Genomic DNA, 23,157 nt, shown 5'->3' with positions numbered 1-23,157 from the left:
GCATTTAAATTGTTCTTTAACTACAAATTGAAATATTGTTGAATTCTACAATGCTTTAGGAAAAATGGAAAGCCTCTTTATTATTCATTACCACAGGCCTGAACAGGGGTAGTTTAGTTCCCCAAAACAGTTTGCACAGATGGAAGAAGTTGGGGCAGAGGATGTCCTGACTTGGCCTGACATGTCTTCTCATCCCCTACCACTCCATGTCTCTTCTTTTTGCTACTAATTTATCACTTAAAATAGATCTTTTACAATTACTAAAAAATATTAATAAGCATTTTTTTTCTTCTCTCTCTGACCTCCCCTCCTCCTGGCATTGGGAGAATACAAAACAAAAAACAAAAACAAAGCCATTGCCTTGTAGCAAATATGCATAATCAAGGAAAACAAATTCTCACATTGTCCTCCTCCAAAAACAGAAGTCACCATTTGCATACTGAGTCCATTTCAATGTTCTGTCTATGAAGAAGTGTGTAACATTTGTCCTCATTGTTCATGGATGGTCATTGCCTTGTTTAAATTGTTCCGCTCACTTTCCTCTGCTTGAATTGTTTTCAGCTACTGCCAGTATCATTCTTCCTCTTCAGGTCTCCATGTAGAAGAAGGTAGGTAATATGGGGCAAAAAAATTCCAAAGGGAATCTATGCCACAGTCTAGCCAACATGAGTATCTTGCTATATGCCCTGAAATTCACATATCTACACATGTTCTATAGATAAACATAGATTTATATATATATAATACATCCATACATGTATGTATATGCACACACATGCATACACACACAGACCACCCTTATCCTATCCCTTCCTATAGCCTTCCTCCCCACTCTACCCCACACCACGGCACTATTTTGTCTCATGCTAAAACAACTTCATACCAGATATGACTTATCTTGGGCAGCTAGTTGGCAAAATAGATAGAGTACCTCGCCTGCAGTAAGGAAGACTTGGATTCAAATGTAGGCTCAGACACTTATTAGCCATGTAACCCTGGGCAAATCATTTAAACTTTCCTCAGTTTCCTCAGCTATAAAAATGAGCTGTAGTTATCTCCTATTTTAATTACTTTGTAGTGGCATGACTAGGGACCCTAAGATTGGTGTTAAGGAGAAAGAAGGCAGAGTAACTCCCTGGCCTACTCCTTTCTTTTCTCCCAGTATAATTATTGGTTTCCCCAGTAGGGACTCCAGTCTCCTTAGCCCCTTATCCCATTCTATAGTCCCAGTGCTGCTCTCCTTCTTTCCATATTAGAAGCTATTCACCCTCATCTTCTGTCACTTAATATCTTGGATGACATGTTTTGTTTCTCTTGATCCTTATTTCAGTCCTTTGTGTACAATAGACATTACTCATCACCTGCTGTGGCTTTGTGCTTTGTTTCAGACAAAAAGGTGAGGCTGGGGAGGAGTTGATAGGAGGAGAGACAAAAGAAAAATGGTGGACATATTTCATAGTCCAGTACTCTGTCCACATTTTGCATCATCCCTTTTATTAAGTTCCTTTATTCTTTTTTTTTTTTTAAGCAATCGGGGTTAAGTAACTTGCTCAAGGTTACACAGCCAGTTATTTCTGGGTGTGGTGCTAAGTATCTGAGCCCAGATTTGAACCCCAGGTCATCCTGACATTGGAGCCGGTGCTTTTACTTGCTGAGCCACCTGGCTGCCCCCAGTTCCTTTGTTCTTTAATTATAAATTTAGCAGGACATTGGAGACAGTGACTGCTGGCAGATAGAAAATTTCAGAATCCCTCCACTTGAGGCATTGGGTTTCTACTATGACAATTTGATGGACTTGGGCCAGCTGGTAGCTTATGAATTAACTTTTTTATCCTGAAGGAAAAGAAAAGGTAGATGCTACAGCTTGACATATGCATATGTGAGGGTGGACATGGCTGTGCCAACTTAAACTCTCTCTCTCTCTTTCTTCATACATGAACATACACACATATACACATATATACATACATATATGTGTATATACATATGTATATTGTTTTGTAGAGGGGTCCTACTAACTATTACTACCCCCCAAATTTAGAAAAAGATACTGTGTATTTTTTTCCCTGGGCCTCTTCATTTTTGGAAAATGTGTTTATGTTTACTGGAAACAGCCATTAACATAAAATAAAATAAAATAAAAACCTCATCAAAAAGACCTATATGCATGAATTACGATATAAACCATAGATGACATGAATTCTCCCAAGTATATAAATATACTTCCTGGGGCAGCTAGGTGGTGCAGTGAGTAAGAGTGCCAGCCCTGGAGTCGGGAGGACCCGGGATCGGTTCTGGCCTCAGATACTTCCCACACACACACAAAAAAAAACTGGCTGTGTAACCTTGAGCAAGTTACTCAACCCCAATTGCTTTGAAAAAAAAATAAACTTCCAAGATTTTGCTCTGAGTGATGTTGTCATCATTTCTTAGTTTCCACTTATTGGTTAGTCACCAGCCCTTCTTTTCAATTCTGGTTCTGTTATTGAAGAGTGGTATAGGAATCTTGGCTAGAGTTCACAGGAGATCACTGAAGTACTAAAAAGCACAAAGGCTATTTCTTTTTTTTTTTTTTGCCTTTTTTGAAGGCAATTGGGGTTAAGTAAGTTGCCCAAGGTTACATGGCTAGTTTTTTTTGTGTGGGTGTTAAGTGTCTGAGGCCGGAACTGAACTTGAGTCCTCTGACTCCAGGGCCGGAGCTCTTACGCACTACACCACCTAGCCACCCCATAAAGGCTATTTCTTGGGAAAAAAAAGGGTGAAAGGACAGTTGTAAACAGTTCTAGAATACCATTATCCTACTGAGAATAATACTGAATCTGTATATAAACAGAGGAAATGCACACTCTATATAAGATGAGATATTTATTAGACTTTTAAGAAAATGTGCATATTGTCATGGCTTTTCATTATTCCAAGTGACTGTACAGAAGGGAGCTAAATACATTGGTCATATGTAAATCTGGCACACTACAATGATATGCTTTGTTTGGTATAGTAGATTTGAAGTCTGAAGATTTCAGTTTAAGACTTGACTCTGCTACATCTTTGATCAATTCACTGGCAATAAAATTGGTATAGTAATACTACTTTATAAGGTTGCTCTAAAGAAAATGCTTTGTAAGCTTTAAAGTGTTACATAAATAAAACTTATTAGCATTCTATTCTACTCTTAGTGTGGAGATGACATTTGTAATTTAAGGGGATGCCAACTGGTTTCCTTATTTGTCTGCATTTTACCAAGTTAGAAAAGTTTCCAGTGCAGTTTTGCACAGAAATTCTGTGTTGACTGAAGACCACAGCCTCTCTTCAGTTCTCATCCTTGCTGACCTTTCTATAGTACTTGACATAGTTGATCACTTCCTTTTTCTGAATACTCTGTCTCCCTGGATTTGGGTGCCATTGTCATCTTCTGGTTCTCCTCCTATGTATTTTACCATAAAAAAAAACTATACTTTGCTGGGTTATCTTTCATATATCCACCTTTTAATAATTGGTTTCAGGGATCTATTTTGGACCATACTCTGCTTTCTATATCTTCTGATCTGGGCAGACCCTAAATAAGGTCAATTCTCAGGGTTAATGTTCATTATTGAAACAAAATGATATATTTATAGTTCTTCAACAGTTAACAGATGAGTTTTACTTAGCTATAGCAAGAAAAGGATATTCATCAAGGATAGATAGTGAGGACACCTCAGATTGATCTGAATGAGACTCCTTTGCCTGATTTGCCCATTATGGTCCATAGCCAAGTTTCAGAGGTGTTTGGATCTCTTTGTGCCTGTTTTATATTCGGGTGACCAGGAAGTGATGTGAATATCATGACACTTGAGATGCCTGAACCATTCAAGTCTTGAGGATGGTTTCAATACCTTTTAAGGAAAAAAACTATTTTGACTTTCAAAGGGAAAGAAGAAAGACTATTGCTCTCAAGACATCCTCTTCCATTGATCACATCTGGCAGTGATAAAATTTTGAAGGTACCACAGATCAAGTTTTAAGAGTCTTCAAATAGGAGAAGATTCAAAAGGAATCAAATAGTCCATGAAGAATTACACCAGTAACTATTGATGTGTATGAGTTCTTCCTTATTCCCCAATAGTCTTAATATTATTAGTCTTGACAAATATTAAGAGAGATGGGGATAAGCATTTGTATAATACCTACTACATTCCAGACACTGTACTAAGTGCTTTACAAACATTATCTCATCTGATTCTAATAACAACCCTGTGAAGTAGATTTTATTATTATCTATATTTTACAGATGAGGAAATTGAGGCAGAGAGTGCCTCAATGTGACTTTCCCAGAATCACACAGCTAAGTATCTGAGAATGACTTTGAACTGAAGAAATTCTGACTCTATGGCAAGTTCTCTATATACTTCACCAGATAGTTGCATAGGTAGCATTGAATTAAAAAAAAATTCTTAAAGTAGACCACATATTCATATTCACAATTGAGTTAACAATGTAGAAAATATGATAGCTTTCCATCTTTAAATATTCTGCACATTTTTTAGGCACTTGACAAGTAGAACAAAGAATAGTCTTAGAGGATGTTTTCCAACAATTTTTGTCCCAGGCATGTAAAAAATCATACAATATTTCTTGACTTATTCAATCACTTTGTCCAGTCATACTCTGATTATTATTACCAAATAAGGCACAAAGCATGAAGATTAATTGTCTTCGAAATTATTTGCCAGTGTAATGGATGATGCACGCTGAAAATCTAAATGAAAGAAGGATTCCTTATACATGATGAGCTTCTACAGCTGATGAATTACATAGTACTGACTTCATGTAGTTTTGGAATATTATAGACTTCTTCAGAGAGCTCTCAACTATACAAAAGATAACTACATAGATACTTCCCAAAAGTGGATGAAGAATGACTATTGCCCAGATTATAACATGTAACTTAATTGACAGCCCATTGAGTTAGTTCATTCACACTTCTTGCTATCAAAACCTATCTTTTTAGTACCAATATAATGCATCTGTGAGTGGAAAATGGAATACCTTAATATCAGAAGAATAAAAAAAAATACTTCCATCTCAAAAGTTCCATGACTGACTGATATGGATTATAGTATTTTACAAAATGAAAGAAGTGGTGTAAAAGGTAGCATCATTAAGGATAAGGAAGAATGAAAAAGGAGCAGTGTGGTCATATAGTAAAATCCAGGCATAACAAATGACATAAGTGCTGAGTTAATATCCAAGCATGTTAAGTGATTCTGACAAAGGCTTCTAGCATGTTGTGTATCTCCTTTGCAAATATTTTTTCAAAAGAAATGGATAAGAAATCCTTGGAATGAGAAAGCTTGGAAGAGTTACAATTTCTACAAATGGAGGGCTGTCCCCACACCAGTGAAATCTCTAGGGCTTTGAGTATATACTGTTATTGTGTTTGTTGTTGCAGAATCTTTAAAATAAAAAGTAGAAATTTCCAATTGTTTAGGATGATTAAAAGCAGAAAGATGATCAATTGTGATCCCTTCTAGCCTTGTGATTCAAAAAATATAGATCTTAGCTGTGTTTTAGTTGCTTTTTGAAGGATTGTATCATTGAAGAATTCCTTTCTGGTTTCTAGATCCTAACATTTTGATATTTACTTCTTGAAGAATTAAAATGACTATAATTAGATGGTGGAGTAGAAGCACAAACTTGGCGTGGGCTCTGGCTCCCACCACTTCCAATACATGTAAAAAAAATATGACTCTAAACAAACTTTAGAGCTACAAAACCCACAAAGGGACAGAGAAAAATAAATGTCCCACTGAAGGCAGCCTAGTAGGTGGACAAGAAGGTTCTATCACACTGAGCTGGAAGCTGAGCACAGTCCCACATGAGCCCCGTGGTTCTGGCCCCAGGGTAGCCCAGACCAGTGGCATGCAGAGCAGATTTCAGGAGAGTGAATCACCAGCAACTGTGGCAGTTTTCAGACTTCTCAACCCATAAATGCCAAAGACAAGTAAAAGGTCAATGTGGAACTCTGTTGGAACAAGGTGGGGGGAGGGAGGAGATGGAAGAGTGCAGTCTGGCCCCTGTCCCTGGAGCAAGAAGTGGCAGAGGTGTGGTGGCTGTGCAGCTCCTCTGTGTGGCTGCCTCAGGAGCTCCTGGCCTGTAGATCATAGGGGGACCAAGCAACAATTCATAGGGTAATCACTTTTGCTTTAACCTGCTTGGATCTGGATTGTCATCTTGGGTGGTGGTACTGGGGTGTGTGGCCAGCGAGCCAGAACTTGTGAGGGCTGTAGAGAGGGTGCCCAACTAATAGCTCCAGCAACTGGGAAAACCCTAGTGATTTGGGACAAAGCTCTTTCCATTCCAGAATAAGAGTCCTACCATGGCAAAGAGCTCAAAAGTCAGATAATTGGTTGGCAATATGAGCAAGCAGAGGAAGCACAAACAGACCATAGAATCCTTTTTGGGGGACAAAAAGGATCAAGGCAGGGAGTGGGAGGAAGACAGCCAAGTCAGAACTCCTGCATCAAAGCCTCCAAGAAAAATATGAATTGGTTAGGCCATAGAGGGTCTCAAGAACGATTTTGAAAATGAAGTAAGAGAAGTGGAGGAAAAATTGGGAAGAGAAATGAGAATGATACAAGAAAATCATGAAAAGCCAGTCAACAACCTGCTAAAGGAGACTCAAAAATAAAATGAAGAAAATAACACCTTAAAAAATAGACTAATACAAATGGCAAAAGAGACCCAAAAAGCCAGTGAGGAGAAGAATGTCTTAAAAAGTTAAATTGGCCACATGGAAAAGGAATTTCAAAAAATCACTGAAGAGAATAACTCCTTCAAAATTTTAAATAGGAGCAATTGGAAGCTAATGACTTCATGAGAAATCAAGATAGTATAAAACATTTCCAAACAAATGAAAAAATATAAGACAATGTGAAATATCTCATTGGAAAAACCATTGACCTGGAAAATAGATGCAGGAGAAATAATTTAAAAATTATTGGACTACCTGAAAGCCATGATCAAAAAAAAGTCTAAACAACATCTTTCAAGAAATTATTGAGCAAAATTGCCCTGATATTTTAGAACAAGAGGGCAAAATAGAAATTGAAAGAATTCAGCAATTGCCTCTTGAAAAAGATCCCAAAAAGAAAACTCCTAGAAATATTATAGCCAAATGCCGAAATTCCCAGGTCAAGGATAAAATACTGCAAGCAGTCAGGAAGAAACAATTTGAGTATTGTAGAAACACAATCAGGTTAACACAAGACCTAGGATCTTCTACATTAAGGTGTTGTAGGCCTTGGAATATGATATCTCTGAGGTCAAAGGAGCTAGGACTAAAACCAAGAATCATCTACCCAGAAAAACTGAGTATTATGCTACAAAAGAAAATATGGTCATTCAATGAAATAGAGGATCTTCAAGCATTATTGATGAAAAAAACCAGAGCTGAACAGAAAATTTGACTTTCAAATACAAGAAGCAAGAGAAGCATGAGAAGGTAAACAGGGAAAAGAAATCATAAGGAATTTATTAAAGTTGAACTATTTAAATTCCTACATGAAAAACCAATAATTGTAACTCATAAGACTTTTCTCAGCATGAGAATAGTTTAAGGGAATATATGTGTATACATACATATAGATATATGTATAGGAGGGTGTATGTGTATATAAATATACATGTGAATATGGGCATATGTATGTTCATGTATACATAGACAGAGGTCACAGGATGTGTTGAATAGGAAGGGATGGTATCTAAAAAATAAAATTAAGAGGTGAGAGAGGAATTTATTGGGAGAAGGAGAAAGGGAGAGATAGATTAGGGTAAATTATTTCATATAAAAGAGGCAGGAGAGAATTGTTACAATGGAGGGGAAGAGCAGGAAGGTGAAAGGGAATGGGACTTTATTCTCATTGAATTTGGCTTAAGGAGGGAATAACATACACATTCAATTGGGTATCTTACCCTCCAGGAAAATAGAGGGGTAGGGTATAAGAGGAAGGATGATAGAAGAGAAGGCAGATTAGGGGACAGGGTAATTTGAAGCAAACATTTTTGAAAAGGGATAGGGTAAAAAGAGAGAATAGAATAAGTGGGGGGCAGGATAGAATGGAAGGAAATATAGTTAGTCTTTCACAATATAACTACTATGGAAATGATTTGGGTAACTACACATGTACAACCTATATTGAATTGCTTATCTTCCCAGTGGGGGTGGGTGAGGAGGGAAGAAGGGGAAAAAATCTGCTACTCAAAGTTTTAAAAACAAATGTTTAAAATAAAATTGTTTTTTACATATAACTGGGGAATGAGATATACAGGCATTGGGATATAGAAATCCATCTTGCCCTACTAGAAAGTTAGGGGTGAATGGGGGAGGATATAAGAGAGAACAGATTGGGGGAAGAGGTATTCGATAGGCTTTCTATTTTGGGGTAGGGGTAGGGGAAAGATGGGGAGAAAAAACTTGTAATTCAAAATCTTGTAGAAATGAATGTTGAAAACTAAAAATAAATAAATTTATAATATTTTTTAAAAATAACTATAATTTGGAATGATCTCAGTTCATAATTTATTGGTTGATTACTTCTCAGCCTGTAGTATTTACCTAATTAGAGAAGCTTTGCCAGATTTTTACAACAAATGAAGTGCAGTTTCTCTTTTTCCAGATCTGGGAAACAGCACTACTTTTAAAATGTGCATAAAATGATAAATGTAAGCTACATTTAGTTTCATGAAAATGAGAAACAATCATGTTCTTCCTGGTGCTTTTCTGCATATTAATGTACATCAACTTGGAAGTGTGAAAAATTATTTCATGCAGAATATGTTTTCTCTGCCAAAGTTTATCATAAAATTTTCCTTTTTCACACACGAAAAATGCTGCCCAGTAACCACATGCATTTTGCAAAAATTTTACAGCTGATGATATTCTGCCAGTGATGTATGGAATGGATTTGGCCTTCTGTGTTCTCAGGGCTTTTCTCTTCTTCATCAAACTCACACTATATTTCTTGCCATAGTCATTGGTATGCTATGTAAAAATATTCCTGTATGTATGTTTTCACTTTATTTCATTACTATCAGGACTATTGTTTCACATTCCATACAGAAGATATTGTTTTCTCACTAATATAAATAGAAGGTATCTTGGTGCCCTATTGGAAAGTCTTGTAACTTCTTACTGTTGGAACTGGACTTCTTACTGTTTTCTTTTTAAAGGCTCTATAAAAACATGATTCATTATTTCTAGTATTGCTAGTATCAGATTAAGGCATGAATGATAAAACAGCATTAGGAATATCTTTAAATCATTTTTAAAAAACATTTTATGTAGGTTTTTATCTTTTAAGCAGAAAACAATATTATTTAAAAACAGTACTGACCACTGATTTTCATTTTTCCCAGTCTACTAATCTTTTAAGGTTGTAGTAGATTATATATCATAAAGTTGGTCATAGAGCTTTTTCTTCTCCTAGAATATCTTCTGCACTAAAAAATCAAGTCAAATCAACAAGCATTTATTAAATACTGTGATGAATGAAAAACCTGAGAGACAGTGTTTCTGGCAAATTAATAATCAATTTATTAATTAGGCTAGCTAACAATCAATCAGTTGATGGTCAGTGGTTTCTCTTCGTAACCAAAAACACCAAGGGAGACCCTGAAATGTTTTAAATAATTTAAATCCCTTCTGAAAGGGAATTTCCAAACCAACCCTGATTGGTGGATATTTGATAAGGAAGGGAGCTAAAAGTCTTCAACTCCTCTAGCTGAGAAACTGGCTTGATCAAGAGATTCAACAGCCTCAATGCATTTGGGCAGGGGAAGTCAGTTCCTTGCAGACCTCTCTGGCTAGGTTTCTCCTTTGTAGGTTGCATTGCTCTAAACTCTAGTAGAGGGAATCAAGGACAGGGTTTTCCTCAGGCAAAGGCTCACCCAGACTGTTTATATTCTAAATAGAAATTAGGTATCCCAGTTGAGTGGGATGCCTTCAGGTCCCCCACAGCGCATATACCTTGAGTTCCAGGAGCAATCTCCTCAATCAGCCATACCTTTTAGAGACTGATTGCCCTTTTATGGAGCTGGGCCTTAATAGAAATAAAAGGAAAAGGGTGGACCATCAATTAATAATAAGTTATTAATATAAAGTATAATATTATTTTCTCTCCATGTATATTCTGTGTACCAGGCAATGTGCTGAGTATTAAAAATACAAATATAAATAAAAAGCAAAAATAATTTTTGCTGTCAAGGATCTTGCATTTTATTACATTCTAATAGGGAAAGAAAATGCATAAAAAGCAAAGTGGAGGTGGGGCTCAAGATGGAGAGTAGAAGGCTGATGTGTAAGGACAGGAGTCAGGAAAGGAGTGAAGTAGTGTTTCTGCTTGCCTGGGTACTTCTTTAAAATGGGAGTATGGGAAGGCACTCACCATTGGGAGGAGGGAAGCTCAGACAAGGAGAGATCTTTTGGGATGAAAAGGCTACAGTGGTGGAGGCATCCTGCAGGATGAGATTGTTACTGGACCATGGGGGAGAAGTTTGAAGAATCAAGAGCAGAGCTGGGAGCAAAACAACAACAACTTAAGCACATTAATTTGTAAATCCTGCCAAAAATTAAACTCAATATCCCTCAGAGTATCATTTTACCTCAGAGGGGCAATATGAGATCTTATATCTTCATTCTTCAACAACACCTCATTCCTTATCTTTAGATTTTTTTTCACATACTTTCTAAATATATTTGTGTTCATTTATACCCCTCTAGCAAAAATATAGTAAAAACTACAATGCCCTCCTCATTAGCAAATCTACTGGCTTCTTCTAAGTCCTTATGTTCTTTGACCTTTCTCCTAGGACTGATGCTCCTAACTACACCTTCTTTAATACTCTCTCCCTGTTTGATTTTCATGATATTGTACTAGCCTATTTTTTTCTTCCTCTTAGCCTATTTCTTCCCTCTTCCCTTCAGTGACTTTCTATTTTCAGCTTCCCTAAATACACATATTTCCCCAGTGTTATACTCATTGCCATTTATTATTCTTTATTGTTTTCCTTGGTGATTCAATGTATTCCCACATATTTAGCTGTCACTTCTAAATATATGATTCACAAGTCTAAAAGTTTCTTAGCTGTAAAGTCAGAAGAGCTGGATTTGAATCTCAACACTGCTAAATACTTACTACCTGTGTGATCTTGTCCTAGTGATTTAATGTCTCTTGGCCTTGGTTATTCCTATTTTTAAAAAATTGAGGGACCTAGCTTACAGTATATATGGCTTTTAAGTTCCCTTCTACCTATAAATCTATGATCCAGTGTTCCAATAATTTCCAATTCCTACTTCACCCAAACCCCAGTCCCATATTTCTAATGAGATCTATCACTGACACTTCAAATTCATAAATCACAAACTATAATTATCATCTCTACCCACTCCTCAATTCTCTTCTGACTTCTCTGTTGTTATTTGAGGCAATTCCATATTGTGAATAATTCAGACTCAATAACTCAGGATAATCTCTGATTCTTCTCCTTTTCCTTTTCCACACATTAAAATATATTTTCATTTTCTTTCAGTCCTACATCTTCAGTATTTCATATCCTTTTCTTCTCTTTCACTAGTATCATTAGTCTTACCTACATTATCATCATGCACTCTTGTAATGTTAATGGGATATAAGATCCTCCTCATCCATTTAATAGACCTATGTGCCCAGCTGTGATACATCTTGAATCACATAGAGCCCACTGGGGGAGAAACTTGCTTAAAGAGAAGCTTGCTTAGGGGAGGCTTGCTTGTAGGAAGGCTTTCACATCTTTTGATAATAATCTTATTAGGCACTGAGTCACAAGGGTTGTGATGCCTTCTAGTTCTGAGAAATGTATGTATACTCTGAGTTGGTGTTTTGCTTTGGGGGTTCGCTCATGAGAAGGATCTTTTGATTTCCTGGTTGGGACTGAATAGCCGTATGTTCAGAGGCTCCCAACTATTCAGATGTTGTCTGTACTCAAGCAAGTGAGGTAATGTAAAATGTATAGCAATATTACTGTGCTCAGACAGCTGGAGGTGTATCTGGGTTTTTTTTTTGTGCTCATTTCTCTGCTTGTATTTTCTCTGACTTTCAGGGTGCTGACCTTTCCTCTGAACTAGTGAATGTAATTAAATTTAATCCCTTTTTGAGCAGTCTTTCCTAGAAAAGCAGATCAAAGAAGCTGTGATAGAAGGCCATCCTAGGTATGCTAGGGAACTTGATACCACAACAACCCTCTAGTTCTAGTTTGTTATTACCCCAGTTTACCTTATAAACTACTGCCACTTTCAGTTGCATGGTTCTAGTTATGTATTTCCTCTACTCAAAAACTTATGCAATATGTATAACCGATTTATACATAGAATATAGTCCAAATTTATTAGAAATTCCCTCATGATCTGTCTGTCTCTAGTCTATTTTCCTAGCTTTATCTACCATTATATACATTCCAGCCAAACTACTTAGACTTTGATCTCTCTCCCTCTCTCTCTTTCCCCTTCTCTCTCTGAATTCTATAATCAAGGTGCTATCTCTTTCCTCTGAAAACCTTATAGTCTTTTTTCACCCTTTGTCTCTTTTGTGATACTTTTCTCTGTTCTATCTTTTATGAAATTTGTTTATGTGTCTTATTGCCCTAACTGGATTATAATACTCTTTCAGATAGGGACAGTGTCATCATTGTCTACCTACCGCTTTGCATTAGATCTCCTTCTTCATGAAAGTAGAATAAAGCATAGCCTTATAAATATCCTGTAGGGCCTCTGAAACCATCTAAGGTAACCTTCTCATTTTATGTAGTAGATGAGGAAGTTGAGTCATTTAAAATGAGGTTATGTGACTTGCTTAAATAAATGGAAGAGCTTGGGGTAGAAAGGATAATTCTGAATTCGGCATTCTTTATAGCATATTACCTCTATAATCTTATTCAATTTTATATCTCCTCTAAAACTTAACAGAATGTCTTGCAAATAGTAAGTAGATGCTTTACATAGATTTGCTGAATGAAGAAAGGAATGAATGAAACAGAAACTTCATGTGTAGTTATGGAATCAAATTTTTTTTTTAACTTGCCATAGGGAATACCATTGAAGAGATTCATGGAAACAAGTTTTTAGAAACTAATGAAAATAGACCAGGATAGCTGCCAGAAGAATGAGAATAAGGATCATACATTTCCAGGCTAATTTTCTTTTTATTACGAATCACAAGATAATAGAAATGTTCTTATTGTATTTTTAAAAAGAGCACTGGGAACATAGATATTCCTTAGCAGTGTGAGAAGCTGAATACCACCAATGTCTTTTTTGGAGTTAAACATTAACTTGATTACCAAATAAATGTTGCACACTTATATTTTGTTATTGTGATTGAGAGTAAGAAAGCTATGAGTATATATCTAGAGGGAAAATGTATTTTTTTTTCGTTTTAGGGCTAGTTTTTCTTAAATAAGTTGTAATTGATCTTAGTAATTCAGACATCATGATGATGTAATACATGACATCATTTTAAACAGAATTGAGCAGATCTGATTTTATCACTTTAAGGAATCCAGTAAGGTATATTCTTGAACCAATGTATATTAGTAATTTCTTTGTAAACTTGTAATCTTTTTTTTTTATTTTTCAAAAGCTTTACAGACTTCTGATTTACATCATTCATTTCTGCCAGATTTTGAGTTAAAAAATTTCTCCCCGTTTTTCCCCTACCCATCGCCCCAAAATAGCAGTCCCACAGGATATCGCCTCCTCCAATCTGCTCTCTCCCATATTTTCTCCCATACCACTTTGGACTTTTTCCAGTGGATCTCTATGCCCCAGTGCCTGTATATCTTATTTCCCAATTACATGTAAAATAGTATTAATAATAGTATATATATTTGAATATTTGATTTTAAAACTTTGAATTCCAGATTCATTCCCTTCCTCCCTTGTCACCCACCCTTACTGGGAAGATAAGCAGTTCAGTATAGGTTGTACATGTGTGGCTAATGCAAAACAATAACATAGTAGATATATTGTAAAAGACTGACTATATTTCCTTCCCTCCTATCCCATCTCCCACTTGTTCTATTCTCTACTTTGATCCCATCCCCTTTCAAAAGTGGGTGCTTCCAACTTCACTCCCCCCCAGCCTGCCCTCCCTTCTATCATCCCCCCTCTCATCCCCTTACCTACTACTCTCCTGTAGGGTAAGATACCCTATTTAGTATGCATTTCATTCCCTCCTCAAGCCAAATTCAATGAGAATAAGGTTGACCCATTCCCTTTTGCCTTCCTATTCTTTCCATCCATTGTAACCATTTTCCCTTGCCTCTTCTATATGAGTTTACCCCATTCTGTCTCTCCCCATCTCCTCTCATTATATTCCTCTCTCACCTCTTAATTTCACCTTTTAAGTATCATCCCTTCTTATTAAATTGGTCCTGTGCGCTATATCTATGTATACCTGTAAACATATATACACATATTCACATATGTATTCATATGCCCATATATATATTTCTATTCTCTTCAACTATTTTCATACTGAGAAAAGTTTCAAAAGTTACAATTATTGTTTTTCCATGTAGCAATGTTAATAGTTCAACTTTGATAAGCTCCTTATAATTTCTTTTCCCTGTTTACCTTCTCATGCTTCTCTTGCTTCTTGTAACTGAATGTCAAATTTTCTATTCAACTCCGTTTTTTTTTCAGCAAGAACGCTTGAAAGTCCTCTATTCCACTGAATGACCATATTTTCCCCTGAAACATGATACTCAGTTTTGCTGGGTAGATGATTCTTAGTTTTAATCCCAGCTCCTTTGACCTCTAGAATATCACATTCCAAGCCCTTCCATCCCTCAGTGTAGAAGCTGCCAGATTATCCTGATTGTTTTTCCACAATATTCAAATTGTTTCTTCCTGGCTGCTTGTAATATTCTCTCCTTAATCTGGGAATTCTGAAACCTGGCTATAATATTCCTAGGAGTTTTCTTTTTGAGATCTTTTTCAGGAGGTGATCAGTGGATTCTTTCAACCTCTATTTTGCCCTCTTGTTCTAAAACATCAGGGCAGTTTTCTTTGAGAACTTCCTGGAGGATGATTTCTAGGTTCTTTCTTTGATCATGGTTTTAAGGTAGTCCAATAATGTTTAAATTATCTCTCCTGGATCTATTTTCCAGGTCAGTGGTTTTTCCCATGAGATATTTCTTTCTATTCTTTCATTTGTTTGGATCTGTTTAACAGCATCTTGATTTCTCATAAAGTCATTAGCTTCCATTTGCTCCAATCTAATTCTGAAGGAATGATTCTCCTCCTTGAGCTTTTGAGATTCTTTTTCCATCTTGCAAATTTGGCTTTGTAAGGCATCCTTCTCCTCGTTGCCTTTGTGAGCCTCTTTTGCCATTTGAGTTAGTCTATTTTTTAAGGTGTTATTTTCCTCAGTCAGGCTGTTGACTCTCATTTTGTAATTTTCTTGCATTGTTTTCATTTCTCTTCCTAATTTTTCTTCCACTTCTCTTATGTGCTTCTCAAGGTTCTCTGTGGCCTGTAACCAGCTCGTATTTTCCTTTGAAGCTTTTGGTGCAGGAGTTCTGACTTCACTGTCATCCTCATGTTCCATGCTTTGATCCTTTTTGTTCCCAAAATAGTAGTCCAATGTTGGATACTTCCGTTTGTTTTTTTCCTTTGCCTGGTCATGCTGCCACTCAATTACTTGACTTTTGGGCTTTTTGCCCCAGTAGGACTCTGCTACAAGACAGGGGAGCTTCGTACCAAATACTGGGATTTTCTCAGCTGCCAAAGATATTAGTTGGGTGCCCTCTCAGAAGCCTCTACACCCTCTGGCAAGCTGGACACACACCCCAGAACCTCCACCCTAGACTGCAATCCATATCCAAGCAGGTTAAAGCAAGAGCGATAACCCCTCAGATTGGTTGCTTGTTCCACCTACACTCTGCAGGCCAGGAGCTGAAGCTCCCATATGGGGGCAGCTGCACAGCCTTGGCTCCTCAGTAGCTTCTTGCCCTGGGGGCAAAAGCTGCTACACTCCCAACTACTGGTTCCAAAGTCCACAGTACACTGACCTCTCACTTTGTCCTTAGCATCTATCTGTTGATAATTCTGGAAATGGCCCCAGCTACTGGTGATCTGGAGTCCCTCTGGCTGGAGGCTGGTCAGGCCCACCCTGGGGCTAAAACCTCAGGTGGGGCTTGGCTCAACTCCCAGAGCTATGGGTTGACTGATTTCTGCAGGCCTACTGGGCTGTACTCAGAGGGAGGTTAGCTTCTCTGCATCATTTTGTGGGTTCTGTAGCTCCAAAGTTGGTTCAGAGTCCCCTTTTACATGAATTGGGGAAGGTGGAAGCCAGAGCCACGTGGAGGACCTGCTTCCACTCCCATAAACTTGTAATCTTAAAGAATTAGGTGATGGGGGCACAAGGTTGTGTAGTAGGTACAGTACCAGGCCTAGATCAGGAGCACTTTGATTTCAAATCTGGCCTCGGTCACTTAGTAGCTATGTGACCCTGGCCAAGTCACTTAACCCCAATTGCCTCAAAATAAAACCTAGGTGACTTCCCAAGAGTTGCACAGTCAAAACAATTATACAGATAAGGGATATCTAGGTTTTCCTGACTCTGAAGCCAACTCTCTCTCAACTATTCCATTACTGTTTCTCACATGGTATATTAGTCAAAAGTAAAGTTACATACTTCTTATGGTATCATTTAAGAGAAAAGGGAATATTCTTATGCATTATTCATGTCATAGAAATATCACATATTATATTTTTAGTAAAAAATCACGTATATAGGACAATAACATGGCTCCTTATATGAAAGTCATATTCAATTCAAAAAACATTTGGTAGAGTGATATATGTAGCAAAGTACTAGAAAAAAGGTGATGCCCTTCAATTGGGGAATGGCTAAGCAATAGCACCATTCCCCAAATAAAGAACTTATCACCTTTTTTTCCCCAGTACTTTCCTACCATCAAAAAAGAAAATACTTTTATAAATATATTGGTGTATGACTATTTATCTTTTACCTACAAGTAGAACATCTTGATCAAAGAGATTCTTCTTGGACATTTTAATGAGGTTCTCACCATAATTCCATATTGCATTCCATAGTGATTTGATTAATTCCCAGCTACACCCATAGTGTATTAGTGTTCTTGCAATTCCACAAACCATCAAAGTTTTCTTTTGTTTACTTATCTGCTCTCTGAAACCTCAAAGTTGTTTTGTTTTATATGTATATTTTTTAATAGTGATTGGAAGCATTTTTATGCAGTTAATACTTTGTAATTATTCTAAGAACTCTTTGTTATGTCCTTTGACTGCTTAACCATTGAGTAGTGTTTTTGGTTTTATATGTTTGGTATCAGACCTTAAAAGAGAAATTTTATGTAAATATTTTTTCCCTAATAAACTGCTTCTCTTCTTAGTTTAGCGGTATTATTTTTATTCATGTTATACTTTTCTTTTAACCATATTAACTCACAGATTGCCTTGAAACTGTTGTAGCAGTCCTCTAGGAGACTGGAAATAAGAGTGTGAGTTGGGATTGGGAGAAACAAGGGTGCTGCACTTCAAGAAACAAAGGAGACATACACTGGAAACAAAGTAAATTCCCATAAAATGGGAAATAGACAAGAATTGTGATGCCTTAGTGTAATGAAATATTATGTCATGAGAAATTTTGACTATAACAAATATTAAAAATATGGGAATGCATATAAACTGATGTCAAGTGAAATAAGCAGAACTATGAAAGCAATATTCATAATATCTACAACAGTGTAAATAGAAAAAAAATAAAACAAAAACAACATAAGAATGAAATCTCAATAGTATGAAATTATAATGACCAAACCCTTCATGAGGTGAAAAATAATCAAAGGATATGAACAGGTAATTTTGAAGGTAAAGCAACCATTTTTTTATCACCATAAAAAATAGTCTAAATCACCAATAATTAGAGAATTGTAAATTAAGATAATTCTGAGGTTGCACCTAGCACTCGCTAAATTGTTAAATTTTAAAAACAATAAAAGGAAAATAGCAAATGTTGGAGGGGCTATGGGAAAAATGATAGAAGAATATACAATTAATGAAGTTATGAATTGGTCTAGGCAATTTGGAACTATGCCTCCCAAATTATTAAGTTGTGCCTACCTTTTGATCCCGTGATAAGAGTAATCAGTCAATAAAGCATCTATTGAAGAGGGCAGAGTAAACAGTAAATCACCATGTCTCTCCCATATTCATCTCCAAACAAAACCAAAAAAATAGAGCCTTAAAACAAATTCTGGAATAGCAGAACCACCAAAAAGACCAGGTGAAACAAAATGTTAGCCTAAGGAACTTAAAGATCAGCAAGAAAGGTCTGTCTCACTCCGGTGAAAAGTCCAGAGGAGGACGCATGCCAGTAGCAAACCCCATCTTTGCAAAACAGGAGGGAATCCTGAGGCCCAGTGTAGTAGAGAAGGCAGCCCCACCACATACCTAAGCATGGCCAGGGGAACTAGCACACTCCAGCTCCAAGACCCACCACATGCTCCAGCATAACCCTGGGTAAACAGATAGCCACTAGTAGAAAGACTATCCTGTGTTTCATTGTAGACCCAGGGAAACGCAGAAACACTCCTACCAGCCTCAACATTCACCAGACCAAAGCACTAGGACCCTATATCAGCACCAGGTAAGCTTCCAGATCCTTGTGGCCTCCAGTGGTGCCAGTCACCCCAACTCCAAACCCTCAGTGCAGCACCAGACATGAAGGTCCCCCATGGGCCTCAGGACAATGTCAGTGCTATACCAGGTAAACAACCAGGCCTGGCCTACAGCCAGTGACACAAGAAGCTGTAGACAGTGCCCCTTCTGCCCTGGGAGCAGGACTCTAATTTAAATGAGAGAGAATAAGCCAAAAAAGATGAGCAAAAAGGAAAAAAAAATCTGACCACAGAAAGTTATGGGGATGCAGAAGAACATGATTCAAATTCAGTAGAGGATAGCAATGTCAAAATACCTGTGGGTAAAACCCCAAAGAAAAATGGGATATGATCTCAGATCCAGAACAAACACATGGAAAAGCATAAAAAGGAGCTTTAAAAACATTTAAGAGAGGTAGAAGAAATTTTGGGAAAATTAAGTAAGTGATGGAAGAGAATTATTTTTAAAAAAGGGGATCAACAACTTGGAAAAAGAAAACAACTGCTGAAAAATTATAATTGGCCAAGTGGAAAGGGAAGTACAAAAGCTAAGTGAGGAAAACCACATCTGCAAAGTTAGAATTGGTTAAGGGAATCGAATGTCTCTATGAGACATTAGGAATTAATACCCCAGGGGCAGCTAGGTGGCACAGTGAGTAGAGCACTGGCCCTGGAGTCAAGAGGACCTGAGTTCAAATCCAGCCTCAGACACTTATCACAAAAACTAGCTGTGTGACCTTGGGCAAGTCACTTAACCCCAATTGCCCTCCCAAAAAAAAGCAAAAAAAAAAAAAAGAATTAATGACCTGGAAAATAGATCCAGGAGAGGTAATGTCAGAATCATTGGGCTACCTGAAAGCCATAAGCAAAAGGAGGACCTGGACAAAATCTTTCAAGAGTTTATCAAGGAAAACTGCCTCTGATATCCTGGAATCAGGGGGCAAAATAGGCATTAAAAGAATCCACTGATTCATATCAGAGAAGTGATACCAAAATAAAAATTCCAAGGAACATTATAGCCAAATTGCAGAATTACCAGGTCACAGAAAAAATACTGCAAGTGACCAGAAAGAAACAATTAAGATATTGCAGAGCCACAATCAGGCTTACACCAGGTAAAGCAGCTGCAACATTAAAGGACCAGATATCACGGGACATGATATCCCTGATGGAAAAGGAGCTAGGATTACCACCAAGAATAATTTACCCAGCAAAATTAAGCATAATATTTCAAGAGGAAAAAGTCATCCAATGAAATTGAAGGGTTTCAAACTTTCATAAGGAGAAGATCAGAACTAAACCAAATATTTGACTTCTAATATCAAGACCCAGGAGAAGCATAAACAGGTAAAAAGGGGAAAGAAAACATAAGGGATTCATTGGAGCTAAACTGTTTCATCCCTACATGAGAAGATGATATTATAATTCTTAAAATTTGTACCACTAAATAGTATACCTAGAAGGAATATAAATAGACAGAGGGTTAAGGTATAAAGTGAATTTGGAGAATGACATAAAAAATAATTAAGGGATGAGAAAGAGGAATAAGAGTACCCCCAATGGGGAGCAGAAGGAAGGGAGAGGTAGAATGGGGGAAATTCTTTCACATGAAAAGGCATGAAAACCTATTACAGTGGGGGGAAAGCTGGGAGGGTGGGTCATGGGCATCACTTGAAGTAGATTAGAAAACCAGAATCCTACAAAATGCTGTTTACAAGAAACATACTTGAAGCAGAGACACACAGAGTAAAGGTAAGGGACTAAAGGAGAATCTCTTTTGCTTCAGTTGAATTTTTAAAAAGCTGGGGCAGCAGTCCTGATCTCAGACAAAACAAAAGCAAAAATCAACCTGAATAAAATAAATAAAGAAGGAAACTGTCTTGCTAAAAAGTATCATAGACAATGAACTCTACCCCCATGAAGTTAAAAAAAGAAGAAAAGGTCTCATATTAAAATATATATATAGTATCTTTTGTGGTAGTAAAGAACCGGAAACTAATGAGATGCCAATTAATTGGAGAATGGCTGAACAAATTATGGTAACAAAATGTTATGGAATAGGGGCAGCTAGGTGGCGCAGTGAATAGAGTACCCACCCTGGAGTCAGTAGGACCTGAATTCAAATCTGGCCTCAGAAACTTAACACTTAAATAATAGCTGTGTGACCTTGGGCAAGTCACTAAACCCCAATTGCCCAACATTCCCCCCTCCAAAAAGAAAAATAAACAATTAGAAAAAAAGAATGTAGTGGAATACAATTGTACTAATATAAATGGTGAAATTGGCAGTTTTTGAGAAACCTGGGAAGACTTATGAAATGAAACTGAGTAAATTGAGGAGAACGAGGAGAAAAAAAATATCCATTATTACATTGACATTGTAGAAATAAACAGTTTCAAATGACTTTAAAGAATGTGATCAATCCTGTGGTCAATCATGATTTTAGAGGACCAGTAATGAGAAATGCTACTTACCTCTTGACAGAAACACTGGGGATTTTTTGTGATAGTATCATTCAAAGTGGTGTAATGTGAATATGTCTGGAAAGCTAGGTTTAAAAAAATTTTTAGAGCTTTAAATGGCAGTCTGGGAAGTTTATATTTTATCTTAGAAGTCATAGGGAGCTGGTGGTACTTTTGAAAAGGGAAAAGACCTGATTGTGTTGTTTTTGGAAAAAAAAAATTGTTTTCACAACTCTATGACAATAGATTTGAGAGAGTAGATGCTGAAAGCAGGGGCCATCAAGTAGGAAGCTATTGTAGTACCCCAGATGAGAAGTGATTATGACATGAATGTGGCGAGCAATCATGTTAACAGATGAAAGTTTCCAAATGTGAAAGATGTTATGGAGGTAGAATTCACAGTTCCTAGAAGCTAATTGATTATGGGAGCTAAGAGAAAGAGAAGAGTTAATGATCATTTTAAAGTTGCAAACCTGAATAACTGCAAGGATGGTGCCACTTTTTTTTTTTTGCTATTTTGGAGGGCAGTTGGGGTTAAGTGACTTGCCTAAGGTCACACTGCTAGGTAAGTGTTAAGTGTCTGAGGCTGGATTTGAACTCAGGTCCTCCTGACTCCAGGCCTGGTGCTCTATTCACTGCACCACCTAGCCAACCCTAGATGGTGCCCCTCTCAACAGAAATAACAAAGATGGAAGAGGAGCAAGATTAAGTGATAGACAATGTGCTCCATTCTGAACATGTTGAATTGAGATACCAGTGGGACATCCAGATGGAGGTGTCTAATCTTCAACAGGAATGTAAAAGTAGGGGTATATGCATTTAAAAAAAAGCAACAATTTACACACCAGTACCTACCTAGATTTTATTAATTTAAAGGAGCAAGTAGATCACAAAGTGATTCTATGTTTCCAGGAATAGGTTTGAATAGAAAGGTCATATTCATCATGGTAGCAAAGGAATATTTATTTTAAAATGAATTTTCTTTCTTTTTTAGCTTCCTTTGAATCTAATACACCTGTGTTTACAAAGATAAGTCAGCAAAGACTTGGCACATGTAAAGATCTGTTTTCTAGACACTAAAGAACTGTTGGCAGTTTTTCTATTAGCTTACTAACTAATGAGGTAGTGTTGGCCACTTTTACCAGACTTAGATTTTGGCAAGAATAACACTTTACTATAAATAGATATTTAGTAATGATGTAGGTATCCATATGTTTCACAGGTAGAAAATCACACAGTTTTTGGGCAACACTTATATATTTTTTTTTTTTTTGCCTTTTGGAGGGCAATTGGAGTTAAGTAACTTGCCCAAGGTTACATGGCGTGTGTGTGTGTGTGTGTGTGTGTGTGTGTGTGTGTGTTAAGTGTCTGAGGCCAGAACCAAACTCAGATCCTCCTGACTCCAGGGCTGGTGCTTTACTCACTGCACCACCTAGCTGCCCCCAACACTTATGTTTTATGTGATATCTGTGCAGACCTAAGATTTATTGTTGTGAAAAATGAAGAAAATTCAACCTGTACATAGAGAAAACCTATTTCTGATTTTTCTAATAATCATATGAGTACTTCAGGATTTGATTTGTTTCTTTTTAAAGATACATATATCAATATATGCATATGTCTACCTATCTGTGTGTCTCTCTATATGATCAAATAGATCATATGGGGGGGCATGGGGTTGGAAATCTTACGAAAATATGTAAATCATTTCTGAGTATACAAAGATTCAAATTCATTCAAGAAACCTCCTTTATTATATCCTTTTATTCCTCTAACTATATGTGGACAAGGCATGGTGACATACATGCTGAAACTTGTTTCCATAAGTGCTGAAAGAGAACAGAGGGAAAAAAATTGGTATGTGTACATTACTTACTCTAGATGATCTCAAATTTCATCAATATGGGTTTTTCTTTCCTAGATCTAATCACACCAGCTTTATATAACAATATCTTAATCCATTTTTATAAGCAAAATG

The sequence above is a fragment of the Petaurus breviceps genome, unplaced genomic scaffold (assembly GCF_028583685.1).
Source record: "Petaurus breviceps papuanus isolate PSGF00001 unplaced genomic scaffold, PetGlider_PUasm1.0 84, whole genome shotgun sequence".
In the NCBI taxonomy this organism is placed as follows: Eukaryota; Metazoa; Chordata; class Mammalia; order Diprotodontia; family Petauridae; genus Petaurus; species Petaurus breviceps.
The sequence above is the reverse complement of the archived record's forward strand: the minus strand, read 5'-3'. Positions refer to the sequence as shown.